Raw genomic sequence first — 22,439 nt, 5'->3', positions numbered from 1 at the left:
CTGGCAACTTCCCTCATGTGGTGTTTTACAAAACATTCACGCGAGGATTGTCCTCAACGTTGGGCTGTGTGTCACAATTGCAAAAAGAAAGGTCATGTATCTTCCGTTTGCAAATCCGACTGCATACATGATGTTCATGAACATGACACTGATTCTGATTCTGTGTTGTCTGTCAATTGCACTTCTTCCCTTTCAGGGAAGTTATTCCTAACTGTCCAAATCCTTGGTTGAGATGTTTGCATGCAGGTGGATACCGGCTCTGCTGCCACTATAATTAATTCTCAGACGTATCATCAGTTGGGTTCTCCACTCCTGTCACCTGTCACTCGGCAATTACAGATGTACAATAAACAGAAGATTTCTCTCTGGGACAATTTAATGCTGAGGTATCTTACAAATCCATCGTTCGCACTGTTCCCATATTTGTGGTCGACCAGAGTAACACGGAGAATCTTTTTGGTTTCAATGCCTTTCATGTTTTTGGGTTCTCCATAGATTACTCTGTCAATATCGTCTCTGATGCTATTCTTTATGCTCAAGTGGATTCCTTGTCGATGACATTTTCGTCCCTTTTTCTCCTGGGTTAGGCCGTGCAAACGACTTTGAAGCTCATATCATGCTCAAACCCACTGCTCGGCCTAAGTTTCTTCGGGCTCGGCCCATTCCTGTGGCCCTTCGTGATCGGGTAAAATGGGAGCTGGATCATCTCACTACTTCAGGGGTCTTGTTTCCTGTCACTTCCAGTGAGTGGTCTTCTCCTGTCGTTGTCGTTGCTAAGCCAAATGGTGATATTCGTCTCTATGGCGATTTCAAAGCCACTGTAAATGCTCAATGCCTCAGCGACACTTGCCCTACGCCCCGACCTGAAGAACTGTTCACTAAACTTGCTGGAGGCCAGTATTTTTCTAAAATTGACCTGTCGGAAGCTTATCATCAACTTCCTCTGGACGCTGCTTCCCGGCAGTTTCTGGTCCTTAACACACCTTTTGGCCTCTATCAATACCAATGCTTGCCTTTCGGGGTTGCTAGCGCCCCTGCTCTCTTTCAGCGTTTCTTATAAAAATTATTGCTCCCTGTCCCTGGGTGTATCAATTACATGGACGACATTGTTGTCACTGGCTCCACCACTGAAGAACATCTTCAAAATCTCCGCACACTTTTTCATGTCTTACAGACTGCCGGTCTTAAGTGTAATCTTCAGAAATCACAATTTTTTTCAGGCATCTATCACGTACTTGAGGTTTCAACTCTCTCGGGATGGTATTTGTCCGCTTCAGCAAACTGTCACTGCGATCAATGCCCTTCCTTGCCCTACATCTGTTAAGGAACTGCAGGCCTTCTTGGGGAAAATAGCATACTATCACAAGTTTTTACCGTCTGCGGCTTCGGTGGCTCAGCCGTTGCATCGCCTGTTGCATAAAAATGTGCCTTTTCACTGGTCCGCATCATGCGATGCGGCTTTCCAGAAATTGAAGACTATGCTGAAACAGGCCCCGTGCCTGGCTACTTATCGACCTGGCCAACATCTTGTTCTTGCCACAGACGCCTCTCACTACGGGGTCAGTGCAGTCCTTGCGCACCGTTTTTCTGACGGTTCAGAACAACCCATTGCTTATGCCTCCAAAACACTCACGGATGCCCAACAAAAGTATTCTCAAATTGAGAAAGAAGCTTTGGCCATTATTTATGCTCTTCATAAGTTTGGTGTTTTTCTCTATGGCTCAAAATTTCATCTTGTTACGGATCACAAACCACTTGTTTCCTTGTTTCATCCGTCAACGTCACTTCCTGGCAAGGCTGCACACCGCCTCCAGTGTTGGGCTCTTTACTTGTCTTGTTTCAATTATGAGATTCATTTCCACCCAACGGCTCAACATGCAAATGCTGATGCTCTGTCTCGCCTTTCCATGGGTCCTGATCTGGCCTTCGATAGGGACGAACTTTTGTGTTTCCACATGGATGTTGCCGAGCAGCGGGTTGTGGATGGGTTCCCCATCACTGGGGACAGGCTGGCGGCTGCTACGGGTTCTGACCCTACCCTCTCCCGGGTTTTACGCTGTATTCAGAAGGGTTGGCCAGATCGCCCGTCCGCTAAGACTCCTGATCCGTTGCGGAACTACTATGCTTGGTGCTACTGCCTCATGGCTAGGGATGGTGTTATCCTCCTTTCCACTGGCAATGCTTCACCGCGTGTTGTGGTACCTGCGTCTTTGCGTGCTTCGGTCTTGCGCCTCCTTCACCAAGGGCACTGGGGTGTGTCTCGCACAAAATCTCTGGTGTGCCGTCATGTGTACTGGCCTGGCATCGACTCTGAAATAGCACACATGGTCGCTGCCTGCGGCCCTTGTGCGTCACAGGCCGCTGCCCCGAAGTCATCTTTGTCACCGTGGCCTTCGCCTGAGAAGCCCTGGGAGCGCATTCATGCTGACTTTGCGGGACCCTTTTTAGGTACTTATTGGCTCCTTGTAATTGACGCCTACTCTAACTTTCCTTTAATTGTCCGTTGCACGTTGCCTATCACCGCCGCAACCACCAGTGCTCTCACCCGCATTTTTTCTTTGGAAGGCCTCCCCTCTACTCTTGTTACTGATAATGGTCCGCAATTGCCTCTTCCAAATTTGCGGATTTTTGTGCTTGTCACGGCGTTATGCATGTCACGGCCCCGCCGTTCCATCCACAATCAAATGGTGAGGCTGAACGACTGTTCCACACATTTAAGGCTCAGATGCGGAGACTTCTGACTTCTTCTGCTGCTGATGATGCACTTCTCCAGTTTCTGGCATCTTACCATTTCACCCCCATGGGCGACCACAACCCGGCTGAGCTCTTACATGGCCGACAGCCCCGCACGCTACTTCATCTTCTGGGGCCTTCCACCTCACGGCCACGGGTGCCTTCACTTGGCTGGTTCACCGCCGATGACCTCGTCTGGGTACGGGGATACGGCAGGCGGCCAAAATGGAGCCCGGGCTGCATCTTACGACACCGTGGCCGCTGCCTGTATGAAATCCAGACGGACACGGGTGTTGCAGTGTGTCATTTGGACCAGCTTCGGCCCCGTGTGCCGGCAACGCCATTTCCGAATGCCGCTACACCACCTTCGGCTCTACCCGACACTCGGGATCTTGGCATCTCTCAATACTCACAACTCAGCCCTCTCACCGTCATCGTGATGCCAGCACAATAACGGACGCCACCAGGAGACGTGCCCATGCAGGAACCGGATGACCATCCTCTGTCAGAGCCAATCTACTCGCCTCCTCCTCCAGTGGACGCCGACACATCGCCCATGTCTCCTGTTATATCAACTGGACTTGCCGCCACGGGCAGATCGGTGCACGGGGCCCCAGCAGATTCAACCCCTACGTCTCCTGTCATCTCGAACCGTTATCATCAGGGACACTTCCGTCCGTACGGGAAGCCTCCTCCTAGAGACTTTACGGTGAGTCAAACAACGCCTATGGACGTTAGCCATCTCCAGGACACCTCCATCAGGACCAGTGCAACAATTTCAAAGGGGGGAAAAGTGTTGTGACTCGCTGATCATTCAAAGTGCCACCGCGCAATTACGCGCGTCCTCTACGTGCGGCGCTGTCTGCCAGCCATGCAGCAGCTGCGCCACCTAAGCGGCCAGCCGAGCAGCGGCCGCTAGACTGGGACTCAGTGCTCATGCGAATGTTAACGCATGCACATGTCTTGCTTGTCAACTTACTCTGTGATTTATATGTGTTGTGTCATTCTGAAATATATGTGTTCAACTTGACGTTATAACACACACACACACACACACACACACACACACACACAAAATCTACCATTTTAGAGTACTCTGTTGGATGAGATAATAGCTCATCAACTGGACTCCTCTGTCAACAACTGTTTTAGACAAACTGCAGTGTTGTACAACAAACCCAATTAACTAAAACTTGTGGATTAAGTAAATCACAAACACTTTTGCCTCTTCTATCTATAAGCTGCAGCTGCAATCAACTCTAAGGTTGGATTGAAAACTGGAGTATGAGCCACTCTTCTATTGGAGGCTGTATGCCTCTGCCTTCCTCCAACATTCAAACCGACTAATGTAGCAAGTTACATGGGGCTTTAGAGTGTAACATTGGCTCTTAACTACAGCAAAACTCTCCCATTTTTCACATTACAAAACATTGCCAGAGCTGAAAAATAAATGTCAGATAAAAACTGATAAATGACAGATAAAAATCCGAGAGCTGATAAGAGATCAAACACAAGAACTTTGGATTCGCAGTCAGGCACTTTGCAACTGAACCCTCAAACTTCATTTTTTGCTCTACAGCTCATGTAAATAAAAGTAGCTTTCTGAAAATACACCTTTCTCATTCAAAATATTGTCTAGTTACAAGTCCTAATGCAAAATACTGGTCACATGTAAGAGCCACATTACCTGAGTTTACTATTTTTATGTTTTACATAGATACAAACATAGAAAACATTCATACAGTGACACAAAATGGCACTATCCTAACAACAAATCACTTGCAATCCTTGCATAAGAGTGATTCACTTAATACTGGCACAATTCATGAGACACTGATATGCCTATTAAAGAAACAAATCAAATAAAGAACTTCTCCTTTCCTTCAGCTAAGAACAATGCAACTAAAATAAGCTAAACAGTATTGCATAAATGTTGGATTGGTCATGCAATGAAGTGTCATCAGCTGGTCAACAAATGACATTAATATAATGTATTTTGGGTTTACCCATCAGCAGATTTTCTGAAAACAGAGGATACATTGTTTCCTGAATGAGATTTTCACTCTGCAGCGGAGTGTGCGCTGATATGAAACTTCCTGGCAGATTAACACTGTGTGCCCGACCGAGACTTGAACTCGGGACCTATGCCTTTCGCGGGCAAGTGCTCTACCAACTGAGCTACCGAAGCACGACTCATGCCCGATACTCACAGCTTTACTTCTGCCAGCACCTCGTCTCCTACCTTCCAAATTTTACAGAAGCTCTCCTGTGAACCTTGCAGAACTAGCACTCCTGAAAGAAAGGATATTGCGAAGACATGGCTTAGCCACAGTTTCATATCAGCGCACACTCCGCTGCAGAGTGAAAATCTCATTCTGGAAACATCCCCCAGGCTGTGCCTAAGCCATGTCTCCGCAATATTCTTTCTTTCAGGAGTGCTAGTTCTGCAAGGTTAGCAGGAGAGCTTCTGTAAAGTTTGGAAGGTAGGAGACGAGATACTGGCAGAAGTAAAGCTGTGAGTACCGGGCGTGAGTCATGCTTCGGTAGCTCAGTTGGTAGAGCATTTGCCCGGGAAAGGCAAAGGTCCCGAGTTCGAGTCTCGGTCGGGCACACAGTTTTAATCTGCCAGGAAGTTTCATATCAGCGCACACTCCGCTGCAGAGTGAAAATCGCATTCTGGAAACATCCCCCAGGCTGTGGCTAAGCCATGTCTCCGCAATATCCTTTCTTTCAGGAGTGCTAGTTTTGCAAGGTTCGCAGGAGAGCTTCTGTAAAGTTTGGAAGTTAGCAGACGAGGTACTGGCAGAAGTAAAGCTGTGAGTACCGGGCGTGAGTCGTGCTTCGGTAGCTCAGTTGGTAGAGCACTTGCCTGCGAAAAGCAAAGGTCCAGAGTTTGAGTCTCGGTTGGGCACACAGTTTTAATCTGCCAGGAAGTTTCATATCAGCGCACACTCCACTGCAGAGTGAAAATCTCATTCTGGAAACATCCCCCAGGCTGTGGCTAAGCCATGTCTCCGCAATATCCTTTCTTTCAGGAGTGCTAGTTTTGCAAGGTTCGCAGGAGAGCTTCTGTAAAGTTTGGATGGTAGGAGACGAGGTACTGGCAGAAGTAAAGCTGTGAGTACCGGGCGTGAGTTGTGCTTCGGTAGCTCAGTTGGTAGAGGACTTGCCCGCCAAAGGCAAAGGTCCCGAGTTCGAGTCTTGGTCAGGCACACAATTTTAATCTGCCAGGAAGTTTCATATCAGCGCACACTCCACTGCAGAGTGAAAATCTCATTCTGGAAACATCCCCCAAGCTGTGGCTATGCCATGTCTCCGCAATATCCTTTCTTCCAGGAGTGCTAGTTCTGCAAGGTTCGCAGGAGAGCTTCTGTAAAGTTTGGAAGGTAGGAGACGAGGTACTGGCAGAAGTAAAGCTGTGAGTACCAGGCATGAGTCGTGCTTCGGTAGCTCAGTTGGTAGAGGACTTGCCCGCGAAAGGCAAAGGTCCCGAGTTTGAGTCTTGGTCAGGCACACAATTTTAATCTGCCAGGAAGTTTCATATCAGCGCACACTCCGCTGCAGAGTGAAAATCTCATTCTGGAATCATCCCCCAGGCTGTGGCTAAGCCATGTCTCCGCAATATCCTTTCTTTCAGGAGTACTAGTTCTGCAAGGTTCGCAGGAGAGCTTCTGTAAAGTTTGGAAGTTAGCAGACGAGGTACTGGCAGAAGTAAAGCTGTGAGTACCGGGCGTGAGTCGTGCTTCGGTAGCTCAGTTGGTAGAGCACTTGCCTGCGAAAAGCAAAGGTCCCGAGTTTGAGTCTCGGTTGGGCACACAGTTTTAATCTGCCAGGAAGTTTCATATCAGCGCACACTCCACTGCAGAGTGAAAATCTCATTCTGGAAACATCCCCCAGGCTGTGGATAAGCCATGTCTCCGCAATATCCTTTCTTTCAGGAGTGCTAGTTCTGCAAGGTTCGCAGGAGAGCTTCTGTAAAGTTTGGAAGGTAGGAGACGAGGTACTGGCAGAAGTAAAGCTGTGAGTACTGGGCGTGAGTCGTGCTTCGGTAGCTCAGTTGGTAGAGCACTTGCCCGCGAAAGGCAAAGGTCCCGAGTTTGAGTGTCGGTCGGGCACAAAGTTTTAATCTGCCAGGAAGTTTCAGAGGATACATTGTCATGAAATAAAAAATTAACAGCAGTGACATGTGTGAAGAAAAACAAACATTTGTTACAACAAAAAGAACACATACAAAATACGATAAGGATGAAAGCCGAAGAAATGAATTAAAATTTGTACCATGGTCAGGTCTTGAACCCAGATCTCCTTACTTACCAGGCAAGAATGCTAGCCATTACACAACCACAGTACCATAGCAACTGGCAAGCATTCCTACCTAGTAAGCAAGGAGACCCAGGTTCAAGAACCAGCCATGGGACAAATTTTAATTAATTTCTTTGACTTCCATCATTACTGTAGATTAAGACGTGACTCAAGTGTCTCAAGAAAAATTTAATTATACCATATCTACACATACCAAATACATCACATTGTTCAGCTGAACTGAAACTACATATCAAGTACATAACTTTCAGAGGCAGACTGGTAGTGCCAGTAAGATGACATCAGCATGAAGCAAAAAACTACTGATGGGAGGCACTGGCTTGCCCAAGGTGGCACCCTCAGCATCAAATAGGAAAGCAAAGTGCAATATGTTATTTAAACTGTTGGAACTTTAAATAAAATTTATAATATATACATACTGAACTGAATACAATTAACATTCATATGTCATGAATGACATGATAGAAAATTAGAATTTTTTTGATAAATATACAAAAAACCAATATAAGAGACACACAGTATAATGATACTATTTGTGTTTGAACAATGAGATTTTATGATAGCTATACTGGCATGTAAGAAATTATGTAAATTGGATTGGAAGAGCGCATAACAAGTGATTGTGGGAATAGTAGGAGAACATAAGCATACAATACTTATTATCCTACAAAAACCATAGCTGTAGCCTTATAACCTTTCATAAATTTCTTACACAAACCAATTTTGATGTATAAAAAAGTAAACCACATAATGTATTTTCAGTTAATCTAAAGAACTGACATACAGGATTGTCAATTACATTGTGTTTAGTGTCATAGCACTTCTACAACAAAGAACCTGTGAGACATAACTAAAATGCAGCTGTTCACATTGTAATCGGTACATCTTGATAGTCATGAACAAAGCCAGTTCCTCATGGTAAAAACATGATTAATGAGAAATGCTAGAATATATTTAAAAAATTGTGTATCTTTAATTAATGTGAAAATAATAAAAACCAAATTGACAATTGTGATTATGCATCCTCCCAGTGATGGTGGTGGAACAAGTAACACCAAAATACGAAACACAACATTAATCACATTTAGTCTCTCAAAACATATGCTACATACAGCTAGGACACTTTATTACAGAGCACCTTAAAAACAGAACTACATTACCAAATACGCAACAAAGCATAAAATGCACTGAGGGTAAGTAAGAATATTTTTATGTAATAAAATAAAAATAGTAAGGGTGAAGATTGGAAGATAAGGGCTGTAATGTACATAATTTATGTATCCAATACACCACTGAAAATACAAAAGAACCATTGGCAACTGGAAACCAGTTGTTCATTCAGTACTGTAGATGAATTACATGCCTGGTGCACATGGAGCTCTGACTCTTCCAGAATATGCAGTTCTTACCTTTGGGTTCAGTATGGAGAATATTCAAACCTCCATTTGTAGGAGGCATAGAATCTCTCTCCTGCATTATATTGCAGCAAAGGGCTGTGTTATTTTTATATGTGTGGTCCCTACATTTGTAGTAAAATCAGTACTTGACTGTCCCATGTAAACAGTAAGAGGCATAGAATGTCTCTCCTGCAGTAAATGCCAGCCAAGGGCTGCGTTATTTTTGTATGTGCGGTCTCTACATTAGTAGCAAAATCCCTACCTGTCTGTCCCACGAAAATACAATCACAGTACCTCCATGTAATCCTATATACCTCTATTCACATAATTACTTAAATATAACTCTAATTTTTTATGGGTGCAGAATCTGTATTTGAACCCTTGCTTTTTTAAAGTCATCTGTGATATTTCACAATATGTGCCTGAGAAGGAGATGGAAGCATAATTTAGTGTTGTATTTTGCTATGACAAGCCTAGATTTGTTTTCTTTCTGAACACCACCTTCTCAACATCCCATATAAATTTTTCAGAATATCCATTAGGAAGCCCCACCTGCACAATTATATCTATTTCCTTATGCATATTCTCACTATTCAGATCTAACTTGGCTAACCTGTTAAACATCACACGGAAGTAAGTACATTTGTGTGCAAGTGGGTGACATGATTCATCACTGATGAAGATGTCAATACTTATAGGCTTGTGAAAAATGTCTATAAGAAGTTCTGACCCTTTCCTTTTGGCTTTTAAGTCAAGAAAATTGAGATAGTAATCATTCTCTAATTTCACTGTAAACTGGATTTTTTTATGTACTGTGTAAAACAATATATATTCAGATAATTCCCATGATACAAAATGAAAATGTCATCAATGTACCTACAGTAGATGACAATATTGTATTGTATTGTATGTTAACCAGGGACCCAGAAATGATGGAGAGGCTCTGTCCCCACCACAGCCGCAGTGGTCCACAATCCCATGATGACCACCACAGTCCACTTCACCCCTCTGCCGCCCTACACCGAACCCAGGGTTATTGTCTGGTTCGGCCCCTAGTGGACACCCCCCCCCCCACCCCTCCCCCAGGGAACGTCTCACACCAGACAAGTGTAACTCTTATGTTTCTGTGGTTATGAATGATCTTAAGAACACCTTTTTCACAAATAATGGACTTAAAAGCCAAAACGAAATGATCACAGCTTCTTACAGACATTTTGTTAACTGCCTGCACACACAAACTGTTATGTCCTAGCCAGTAATGCCACCCGAGCCCGCTGCCAAAAGGTTGGCAGCATCAAAGTCCGGACGCCGTCCGCATAAGCAGCGCCAGCGATACAGGAAATCGCCGCAAGTCTGCGCGCGCCACCGCTGGCTTCTGGCTTCTTAAGCGCTGGAGTCGCGAGCGCTAGGACAGTTCTGTATTCGCCGCTCAGTTGTATACTCGCCACCGAATTGTGTACTTGCTAGTCAGTTGTGTGTTCATCGCAGCAGAGTTGTTGTTTGCCGTCAGCCGACGCTGACCTAGCCGCTCCGACTCGAACTGACAGATTTCTGTAGACACCGAGTTCACTACTGTGTTACTGTATCTTCATTAATAAAAGATAAGTACCGACTTTTATTTTATATGAGTGTTTGGGCTTTCATCTTTCTGTTTACTGTTCCAGCGGACTGGTCGGCCCGCTATTAAAAGTGTGGCGGTGCCTTCGTAAGCCATTTCTACAGCCAAGTGTTTGTCGCTACGAACACCGCTACAAAACTGGCGACGAGGACTTCCGAACTTGTGTGCAGGGCTGGTTCAACTTGTTTCTGGTTATACTAATTATAGCGTTAAACTTTTGGGGGCTGGTTTAATTTGTGTTCACTATGTCTGCCGAATTACAACAGTTGATCTTGTTACAGAGTCAGCAAATACAAAGTCTGGTGGAAGCAATCGCCAAACAAGCGGCTAATCCTCCAACACAAAAGGAACAAGCACAGGCAGCACCACAGTTCCGGGCTTTTGATGAATCCAGAGAACAATGGCAAGAATATTTCGCGCAGTTGCAGGCGCACATGACAGTCTACAAAATCACAGGTACTGAGCGGCAGCTTTATTTAATTTCCACTGCAGGCGTGGAAATCTATCGACTACTTTGTAAGTTGTTCCCGGAATCCCAGCCAGAAGCTTTAGACTATGACGTTGTTGTTAACAAGCTTGCTGAGTATTTCGAGTCGCGAGTTCATGTGGCAGCAGCCAGATTCAAGTTCTTCAGATTAAAGAAACTGCCACATCAATCTAATAAACAGTGGTTAACAGATTTACGGGGCCTCACCCGTCAGTGCCGATTTAATTGTGTGTGTGGAGCTTCCTACAGTGATGTCATGTTACGAGACGCTATTACTCAAAACATTGCAGATTCTCGTATTCGTGCTGCTATCTTAAAGTTGCCTGACCCGTCATTAGAGACTGTGATGAACATCATTGAAGCCCAAGATACTTTTGACTATGCTGAGTGTGAGTTAGATCAGCCATGTATTTCTCAAATTGCCTGTGCTAAGCAAGTTACGTCACGCCCGCGGCCCCACCGGCAGAGTCAGACTGTAAACACTAGCCGGCCGCGTCATGTTAAACACATTCGTCAGCCGCGTGTGCAAAATGATAGAGTTAAGTCTTGCCCTAAGTGTGTTCTTGCTCATCCTCGTGAACGTTGCCCATTAAGAAACGCGGTTTGTCACTTTTGTCAACGGAAAGGACACATCCAGACTGTTTGTTTGCGTAAACGCAAGAACAATTCTAGTGCTGCCCAGCCCATGGATATTCATGTTCTTCAAAGCCAGCCCGCCCAGAAGGTCGTGTTTAAAGACTCTTCCACGGTTCGTGTGGGTAATAAACTTGTTCGCAATAAGCCACCCACCCAGCCCTCTGCTATGCGACCCAAGTGTAATTCAAACGCTGTAAAAAGTAATGTACAGACTGCAAGTGAAGCGGGAGTAGTTGTTCCACCCGCCCAACCCACGAGATGTCGTAAGCAGCGAACACGCGCTAAACGCGCTGATTTGGTGTCTTCCGCCTCCACTGCACCGATCCAGAGACAGTGTAATAAACTATTTGTGAAGCTACGCATCCAGGATAAGACCTTCAATTTTCAATTAGACACTGGTGCGTCTGTGACTCTCATAAATAGTGCTACGTATGCGGCTATCGGCCGCCCTAAACTTTCAGCGGCAAAACATTCTTTGGCTACTTATAGTGGAGAACGAATTCCTGTGTTAGGTGTATGTAGCGTGCCAGCCACATTCCGTGGCAATACAAAAACAGTTTCATTCACAGTGCTCCGCGCTACAGACAGTGTAAACATTTTCGGATTAGACTGTTTTGACTTGTTTGGCCTGTCTATCCAAGACAATGTGTTGCAAATTGATTCTGTTGTTGTTCCTCAAGACAGCATAACCGAGTTGTGTAAATGATACAGTGACATATTTAAAGACGAACTAGGTTGTGCTGCGAACTTTGCCGCTCATATTACGTTAAAAGATAATGCTCAGCCTCGATTTTGTCGTGCTCGTCCAGTGCCTCACGCCCTCCGGGCACCTGTAGAAGATGAACTTCGTCGTTGGCAAAACAACGGTGTTATTCAACCCGTTTCAGCGAGCCAGTGGGCTTCTCCCTTAGTTATTATAAAGAAACCGTCTGGCAAATTACGTTTGTGTGCTGATTTTAAGTCGACAGTTAATCCTCAGACTGTCATTGATTCTTTTCCTTTGCCTAGACCGGACGAGCTGATGGATAAGTTAGGGGAAGCTCGTTTCTTTTCCAAAATTGATCTCCGTGAAGCATATTTGCAATTGCCCCTCGACGAGCAATCACAACAGTATTTTGTCATAAACACGTCGTTGGGGTTGTTCCGTTTTCTGCGTTTGCCTTTTGGTTGTGCGTCAGCTCCAGCTGTTTTTCAACGTTTTTTGTAACAACTTCTGGCTAATGTGCCATCGTGTTGCAATTATTTAGACGATATTGTTGTGTCTGGTCGGACGCCTGCTGAACATTTCCGTAATTTGGAGTGTTTGTTTAAAGTGTTGTCTCAGGCAGGCCTACGTTGCAACATCGATAAATGTTCATTTTTCCTTACGGAGATGGAGTATCTGCGACATGTTATTAATGCTCAAGGCATTCATCCCTCCCAGTCACATTTAGCAGCTATTCGTGATTTGCCCGCCCCTCGCAATCTGCATGAATTGCAAGCAGTTCTTGGCAAATTGACGTATTATATTAGGTTTATAGCTAATGCATCGCAGATTGCTGCACCGTTGCATCGTCTCCGCCGTAAGAATGTTCCGTTTGTGTGGTCAGCTGATTGCCAATCAGCCTTTCAGCAGCTTAAAGAGGCTTTATTGAATGATCGTTGTCTGGTCCATTACGACCCTAACAAGCCTCTGGTGTTAGCTTGTGATGCCTCTTCTTTCGGCCTCGGTGCTGTGTTGTCTCACCGAGTCGGTAACACCGAACGTCCTATTGCGTTCGCATCTAAATTGCTCAACAAAGCTCAGTGTAATTATAGCCAATTGGACAAGGAAGCGTTGGCTATTGTGTTCGGTGTCACAAAATTCCATCACTACCTCTATGGTAGACCATTCTATTTAGTAACTGATCACAAGCCCCTGACGTCACTGTTTCATCCGTCTAAACCAGTTCCTCAGCGGACAGCTCAAAGACTACAACGTTGGGCTCTTTTGTTATCACAATACCAGTATGAGATACTGTATCGCCCTACAGCTCAGCATGCAAACGCTGACGCGCTTTCTAGATTGCCGATTGCTGCGGATGATGTCTTCGATTCCTCTGAAGACTCTTGCCATCAGATTGACACCGATGAGCATCAATCCCTCCGGGATTTTCCGATTGATTATCGTCAGGTGGCACGTGAGACAGCTACGGATCCTCATCTGAGTTTATTATTACGTTTTGTTCAACGTGGTTGGCCGTCCAAGGCAAAGGACATATCGGATCCTGTGGTTCGTCGCTATTATCCGCAACGTCATCTGTTGTCTGTTTCGCACGGAGTTTTGCTGTTACGCACCGAGAATGACCAGCTTCGAGTAGTGGTTCCCCAAGTGCTCCAATCCAAGGTCCTCGACTTGTTGCATCAAGGTCATTGGGGAGTGGTCCGCACCAAGCAGCTTGCCCGCCGTCATTGTACATGGATCGGCATTGATAAGCAGATTACGCAGATGTCTACAGATTGTTCGACGTGTGCCGAACACCAAGCTGCTCCGCCTCAACGATATTTTGAGTGGGCACGCCCTGCCGGTCCCTGGCAGCGAGTACATATTGATTTCGCTGGTCCATATTGAAATTCTCGTTGGCTCATCGTGATAGATGCATTTAGTAATTTTCCGTTTGTTGTGCCCATGCAGTCTACAACGTCTGCACAAACTATACAGGCGTTGACTTCAATTTTTTGTATTGAGGGTCTTCCAGAAGTTTTAGTGTCTGACAATGGTCCACAATTTACCTCTGCTGAATTTGAAAGTTTTTGTTCTGCCAATGGCATTCGCCATGTTCTTACTCCGCCGTTCCACCCTCAATCGAATGGTGCAGCGGAACGTTTTGTACGCACATTCAAGGATCATATGGACCGCCTTCGTGCTACGCACTCTCGTCAGCAGGCCCTCATCACGTTCCTGTCGTCGTACCGGACCACGCCACGCGACGGCCCTTCGGCTGCGGAGCTTCTCCACGGCCGTCGTCATCGCACCCTACTACGGTTGTTGCACCCCCCGGATTGACCCTCCGCTTCTGAGCATCGCACGCGTTTTCAGCGCGACGACGCTGTTTTCTTCAGAGTTTATCACGGTCGCCGTCGTTGGGAACGTGGTACCGTGATAAGTGTCCAGGGTCGCGGTTTTTATACTATTCAAGGTGCTACTGGGGTGCACAGGAGGCATCAGAACCAGTTGCGCCGCGCTGGCCGCCCAGATTCTGCCGCTCGTTCTTTGTCCACAGATTTGGTCCGCGGCGGGTTCCAGCCGCGCCTTCCGACTTCGCTGCCGCCCCCGGGGCAGCAGCAGCAGCTGTCGCCGCTACCACGCCGACAGCCCGTCCCATTGATGCCTCCCGCGCAGCTTCCTCCGGGAGCGCCCCAGGTGGTCGCTCCGGCGCCTGCGGTCCCTCTTCAGTCGCCACCGCCTTCGGAGCTGATGGACGTCGACCCCTCAGCCGGGCCGCCTTCCCAAGCGGTGGCTGTGCAGCCTGTCCTGCAGCCGCTTTCCTTGGGCACCCCCAAGGAGTCTGACACCGCAGCGCCTTGTCCGGCGCCCACTCAGCAGCCGTTGACGCAGCGTCAGGAGACGCTGCCTCTCTTCGTGGGTCCCGACGCCCCGTCGCGTCCAGTACCAGAAGCTGCGCCCGTGGTCACAGGCGTGCACCCTGACCTCGGTTTTCAGTCGGTGTTTTCCAAGGCCCCGCGCGGCCAATGCTGGGGTGCGGACCGGGGACTGCCACCGACAACAGTCTCCGCCCCGGTCTCTTCTGCTACGCCTGCGGCCAGACCCCTCCCCCGCCGTCGACGCTCGCCACGTCATTATTCAACGACGGTGCGGCGATTTGGGGGGGAGGAGTGTTATGTCCTAGCCAGTAATGCCACCCGAGCCCGCTGCCAAAAGGTTGGCAGCATCAAAGTCCGGACGCCGTCCGCATAAGCAGCGCCAGCGATACAGGAAATCGCCGCAAGTCTGCGCGCGCCACCGCTGGCTTCTGGCTTCTTAAGCGCTGGAGTCGCGAGCGCTAGGACAGTTCTGTATTCGCCGCTCAGTTGTATACTCGCCACCGAATTGTGTACTTGCTAGTCAGTTGTGTGTTCATCGCAGCAGAGTTGTTGTTTGTCGTCAGCCGACGCTGACCTAGCCGCTCCGACTCGAACTGACAGATTTCTGTAGACACCGAGTTCACTACTGTGTTACTGTATCTTCATTAATAAAAGATAAGTACCGACTTTTATTTTATATGAGTGTTTGGGCTTTCATCTTTCTGTTTACTGTTCCAGCGGACCGGTCGGCCCGCTATTAAAAGTGTGGCGGTGCCTTCGTAAGCCATTTCTACAGCCAAGTGTTTGTCGCTACGAACACCGCTACAAAACAAACGTCCTTATTTCCATGTGATGTTTAACAGGTTACCTTAGTTTGACCTGAGTAGTGAGAATATGAATAAGGAAACTGATACAATTGTGCAGGTGGGGATGGTTAATCAATACACTGAAAAATTTATACGAGATGTTGAGAAGGAGGTGTTCAGCAAGGAGACACCTAGGCTTGTTGTAGCAAAAGGCAATACTAAATATGCTTCCATCTCCTTCTTGGCACATACTGTGAAAATATCACACATCCCTTTAAAAAAAGAAAGGGTTCATATCAGATTCTAAAATTAGGGTTATATTTATGTAATTATGTGAATGGAGGCATACAGGATTACATGTGGGTCCTGTGATTATATTTATGGAGGACAGACAGGTAGGGATTTTGCTACCAATTTAGGGACCACACATATAAAAATAACATGGCACTTGGCTCCCATTTATTGCAGGAGGTAGATTCTATGCCTCTGACAGAGGTTCGAATAATCTACATGTTGAACCCAAAGGGCAGAACTGCTTTTTCTAGAAGAGTCAGAAATCCACGTGCACCAATCACATAATTAATCTACAGTACTTAATCAATAACTGGATTTCAGTCACCAGTAGTTCTTTAATATTTTCAATGATGCATTGGATATGTAAATTATATACATTACAGCCCTTATCTTCCTATCTTCACCCTTACTACTTTTATTTTATTACATAAAAATATTCTTACTTACCCTTAGTGGATTTTATGCTTTGTTACATATTTGGTAATGTAGTTCTGTTTTTAAGGTGCTCTGTAATAAAGTGTCCTAGCTGTATGTAGCACATGTTTTGAGAGACTAAATGTGATTTAATGCTGTTTTTCATATTTTAGTGTTACTTGTTCCACGACCATCACTGGGAGGATGCATAATCACAATTGTCCATTGCGTTTTTATTATTTTTACATTACTTAAGGATACACAATTTTTTTAATATACTATAGCATTTCTCATTAATCATGATTTTACTATGAAGAACTGGCTTTGTTCATGACTATCAAGATGTACCGATTACAATGTGAACAGCTACATTTTAGTTATGTCTCACAGGTTCTTTGTTGTAGAAGTACTATGACACTATACACAATGTAATTGACAATCCTGTATGTCAGTTCTCTAGATTGACTGAAAATATATTATGTGATTTACTTTTTCATACATAAAAAAATTGGTTTGTGTAAGAAATGTATGCAAGGTTATAAGGCTACAGCTATGGTTTTTGTAGGATAATAAGTATTGTATGCTTATGTTCTCCTACTAGTCCCACAATCACTTGTTATGCGCTCTTCCAATCCAATTTACATAATTTCTTACATGCCAGTATAGCTATCATAAAATCTCATTGTTCAAAAACAAATAGTATCATTATACTGTGTGACTCTTACATTGGTTTTTTTGTATATTTATAAAAAAATTCTAATTTTCTATCATGTCATTCATGACATATGAATGTTAATTGTATTCAGTTCAGTATGTATATATTTTAAATTTTATTTAAAGTTCCATCAGTTTAAATAACATATTGCACTTTGCTTTCCTATTTGATGCTGAGGCAAGCTAGTGCCTCCCATCAGCAGCTTTTGCTACATGGTGATGTCCTCCTGCTTGCACTGCCAGTCTGCCTCTGACAGTTATGTTTTCGACATGCAGTTTCAGTTCATCTGAACAATATGATTTATTTGGTTTGTGTTAATTTTGTTGTAATAAATGTATGTTCTTGTTCATACTGCATGTCACCGCTGTTAATTTTTTATTTCACAACAATGTATCCTCTATTTTCAGAAAATCTGATGATGGTAAGCCCAAAACACATTACATTAAACTCATTCATTGATCTACTGATTAAATTTCACTGCATAACGCATCCAGCACATGTTCAGTACTGTTGAACTTGTGCACTATGGTTGCATGCTACACGACTTTCTTTCGCACCTTCAGTTGGTTAGAATAAGCGTATTAATTCCAGAATGAGATTTTCACTCTGCAGTGGAGTGTGCACTGATATGAAACTTCCTGGCAGATTAAAACTGTGAGCCGGACCAAGACTCGAACTCAGGACCTTCGCCTTTCACGGGCAAGTGCTCTACCAACTGAGCTACCAAAGCACGACTCACAGCCCGTCCTCACAGCTTTACTTCTGCCAGTATCTCGTCTCCTACCTTCCAAACTTTACAGAAGCTCTCCGGCGAACCCTGCAGAACTAGCACTCCTGAAAGAAAGGATTTTGCGGAAACATGGCTTAGCCACAGCCTGGGGGAAGGTAGGAGTCAAGATACTGGCAGAAATAAAGCTGTGAGGACAGGGCGTGAGTTGTGCTTGGGTAGCTCAGTTGGTAGAGCACTTGCCCGTGAAGGCAAAGGTCCCGAGTTCGAGTCTTGGTCCGGCACACAGTTTTAATCTGCCAGGAAGTTTCAAGCCTATTAATTGTTCTCTCAACATTCAAATATAAAATATTTGTTTAAAATGTGCCGAGTAAATAAGTTGGAATACAAAAATATATGTTCTTACGATTTAGGGTTAAAATGTAGTGAAGATATTGTCTTGGGCCTGAAAATATGGTTAGTCTTCTAACAACTGTGCTGTAGATTTACTGACTGAGTCATGTCCCCCACATGATTTACCAGTACACTAATTTCTTAGTCATTACCATCATCCATCTGACACCCTCTGCTGGATACAGGCATCCTCCAGACATCAGCATATATTAAGGTCTTCAGCCCCTCACATCCACATTCTCCTACATGCAATCTAATTTCATTTACCAAACTTCAATTAGGTCATCATCTTGAACTCTTTGAAGGGGTTGAAGTCTTGCAATGAGCTTCCTGGGCCCATTTACTATCCATATCCAGATCCTATAAACCTTCATTTCATTCTTATCACAGGTATATCTTCCACTCCAGTTACTTTCCTAACACATTTGTTTCTTCTCCTGTCTCTCCTAGTAATCCCAGCATAAACTACTCCAGTGTCAGTTTGGTAACCCTCAGTTTTTTAGCATTTTTCATGCTGAAAATGTATGCCTCACTGCCATCAGAAAGAATTCATTAACACACACAGATGGTTAACTCTTTACTTCAGACACATCAGAAGTTTGGTTTTCAAAACATATTTATTTTACCACAGTTACACCAGACAGTTTTTACTCTTTTGTTTATTTCTTCTGCAGTCTAGCTGCCCAAACTACAAAAATCCAACACCTATCTATGTGACTTCTTTGTTAATTTGCCCAATATCTATTTGAAGCTGCAGCATTACTTTATATACTAAAATAGGTTGAACCAATACCTTTTCTTACAAGGGTTGTTGAAATTGAGTCAAAACCTCTTTCAAGAAAAATGTTTCCTCAGCAGTGAAGTTATTTTCATTCACTGCGCGATTCTACAAATTCATTCATGATTTTCAAAAGGTCCATATTGTTATATCCACTTCTAAAGTCAGTTAGATCCATCAATTGAATAGAATCTGGTATTTCTCCTGTTCACTTGTTGTATATCTTATAGAATAAGAAGTGCTTTGAAAAAATATGTAAATAGTGTTAAGCAAACCATTTTATTTCTAATTTAATCATTTTGTTAATCAATGACATATTCAGAAGAATGTATTATTGTGCTATGTATCAAGAATTGTAACCTGTTTTTATACATGTGCAAATAATCATTCGATGGTGAATAAAGTATTACTATTACTATTATTATTATTATTATTATTACTGAGAGGAGGCTGATACTTCTGTACCTTTTAATGTACTGACATCCATTCTTGTGGAGTGGAACATTTATAGCATTGTTCCAGTTTTGGAAAGCAGTCCTTTTTTAAGAGATTCTGTAAGTAATTACGTAACATTTATATCACTTTCTCTGCAACTTTAAACATTTTTTATTGCAACACCACCTCCACACTCATTTTCTTTGTTTTTGTGCCTGAAATGGTTTTATATGCCTCAATAGACATTATTTCCAGAATGCTGTTATTTTAATTATTGATTATCTGTATTTTTGATTCATCTCTTGAGCTGCACAAACATTTTTAAATTATCTGCTATTTCATACGATGAAATATGATGTTTTCTACTTTTTTACTCTTATATTCTTATATTTTCAATTGTTTTAATTATAATATTTTCATTGTGTCATTTCACATCCACCTGAAAACAATTCCAAATGGATGCCTTTGGTCCGGTATATTCTGTCACATTTGTATTATCATTTGCTTGAAACTCTGGGCATCTCATTAATAGATGCCCTGTTAAATTTGAGATTTTTTTTCATTTACTTTTTTTGTGCCCACAAAATCTTTGGTTGTTAGCTCTAGCTATTTTCCACCTTACAAGATGCTGAACTTTTTGTTTAATGTAATCTGGTATACCTTCCCAATCGTAAATGAATTCCAATAATCTATGTTTCAGTTTTGCTTTCCATCATTATCACATTGCACAACTGAGTGTCTCCATGGATGATTGCACAAATGGACAAATGAGATAAGTTGTGGATTCAACAGCATGCGATACTGATGGACAGTTTCTTTAACATTATATTATACAATGTGGAAAATGCACTCTAATGTAAAATACAAGAATGCTATAAATAAATTTCATACTGGAAAAGTCTGTGGTATTAAATTTTACAGAAAGTTTAACACATGACATTTCCATACATTAACAGGTCTAAGGTCCAGAAATACTGCCTAGTTTACATTAATAAAGATTGTCAAAAAACATTTTTTTGTCTACATTAAAAAATGTACTTGGAAAGAGGTGATACTGAAAAAATCTGATTAAGAAACAAAATTATTTTTACAATGAATTTCGTGTTCTTGAAAAGCTATGCTTACTAAGGTCTTAAGATATTTTAAAGCCAAAAGAACAGAGAAAAGTATTTACACAGTATGTTAGGTTCAGATTGGTGATCTTACAACTTGATATGGCTATCTGTAACCATAAATGTATGTTCATTCTTAGCCAAAACAGTACTTTTTTCATATGTGTTGCACTGGTTATAATACTGACACAGCAAATTATTGGTAACCAATAAAGAAAACATTCTTTTATTTCTCTATTTACTCCAGCTTATGATTTGCATGAACACCAAATTTAAAGATTATGCCACTACTAAAAATACTTAAACTTTTGATTACAAGAACATGCACACAAATGCCCAGATAACATTCACATAAACTGAAAATAAATGGAAAACTAGTAGACAGAGACGTAATTTCTGATTTTTTCTCAATAATTCTGATTCAGGACCTACATACAGATAAACTCCTATTATTACCAGAAGTACTTAAAACATTTTTATTATATACTGGTGTTCTTAAATGTAAAGAGAACATAGTTACAAATTTTATATAACCTATTATGTGCAACTGCATGCTTCCATTAATTCAGAAGTCCTGATTCTTTAATGCACAATACTCAGTCTACTGTTATGTTTATATTTACTTGTTGTTTCTATAAATGAAAAAGTGTTTTGTTTTTCTTATTTTAGATGTTTCTTCAGATCAACTAAGACTGAACATACCAGGGAACATAAACCCCACTACCATTTCAATCACACTTTCCTTCTCTGTTTTTATTTATTTGCATTTTTCTCCCATCCTTCTTTTCACATTCTGTTGAATAAAATTCACCAACAGAAGTAGCAAAACTGCTACTCTTCATACTTAACACTTCACTACCCCCTTTTCAGTAGTAGTATATGAGAGCCTAAAAGAGTTACATCAATCAAAAAGTATATATTCAGCTGAAATGAAGTCAAATGAAGTGAGAAGGGGTAAAATTTTGTGAATGAGACATGGACCTCTCACACGCTACAGTCCTATAGTTTAATTTTGTCACTTTCTGTTGGAGATACTGCCACAGTCGTAGAGACTGTTGTTTGTATTCTCCAATGTTTATTGCTTCAAAATCTGAAAGTTTAGAAGAACTTTTGGAACTAGATAGCCAAAACAGTTGAACTGTTTATGCATAGCTGAACAATTACTGTTGTTACATGTTGTCACCTGAACAGTGTCAGAGATTGCCAAGTCAAAGTGAAATGTCTGCTGGAGCTCATTTGGCAGATGAGCTAGTGTTATTTGCTTTATTTAACATTATGGCCACAATTTGTCTAGCTATGTCCTTCTCCTTTTCTGTTGAAGCTGTTCTTATATTTTTCAATTTCTATAGCCTGTGCAAATAACATCCCACAATCTGGAAAAATAAATACATCCTAGTAGGATAATGGTTAGATGCGATCAGTAATTTAATTTCAGACAATTGAACCTAGTGGTAAGCTGGTCACAATGCACGTCCAGCTACTGTTAATTAATTTGTGTTCCCTAAACAGCACTTTCTTTTGTAAGCCTTGAATTGGAAGCTGAAGCTCTTTTTTTTCACATCGACGTTTGGATCATGGATTTACATCAAACTTTGCACCCTTTAATAGTAAGGCATACTACACACACAATTTTGAGAAAATAACAAGAAAAATTTACATGTCAAATATGTACTGGTGCATTGCTGCTTTCAGTGTGAGGTGGCATTGGTTAAGAGATTAGTGTTCAAGCTCCATAATCAGTGGCTCTCTGAATCAAGTCCCACTCATTCTCCTACTCCTCATCCTCCTCCTTCTTCTTTTAATTATATCTTTTTCGATGCTTGTCACATTATCACATTATTTCATATGTATGACATCTGAAAGGTTATATAATTAAACAAACATGTGCATTTGCAAGAACTTTTATGAATTTCCATGTTATTTGGCTGTTTAGAAATTTTAATTATTGCAAGAAATATTATATTCTTAATCAAGTTAATGACAAAATGCATTAAGTATTCTTGAACATGTACGCCTGATGTACCAATA

General features: G+C 42.8%; 1 protein-coding gene and 1 non-coding gene across 3 annotated transcripts in view; one reads left to right on the top strand and one right to left on the bottom strand.

Moving 5' to 3' along the window:
• LOC124721387 overlaps positions 1 to 22,439 on the bottom strand; it is a 254,236-nt gene that overhangs the window by 91,333 nt on the left and 140,464 nt on the right. The window lies entirely within an intron of this gene.
• Positions 5,270 to 5,344, top strand: Trnas-gga. Its single transcript has one exon. It is a non-coding gene; the product is annotated as a tRNA-Ser (tRNA).

Source organism: Schistocerca piceifrons, chromosome X (genome assembly GCF_021461385.2).
Source record: "Schistocerca piceifrons isolate TAMUIC-IGC-003096 chromosome X, iqSchPice1.1, whole genome shotgun sequence".
NCBI classification, from domain to species: domain Eukaryota; kingdom Metazoa; phylum Arthropoda; class Insecta; order Orthoptera; family Acrididae; genus Schistocerca; species Schistocerca piceifrons.
This window is presented reverse-complemented; position numbering and strand designations above follow the sequence as displayed.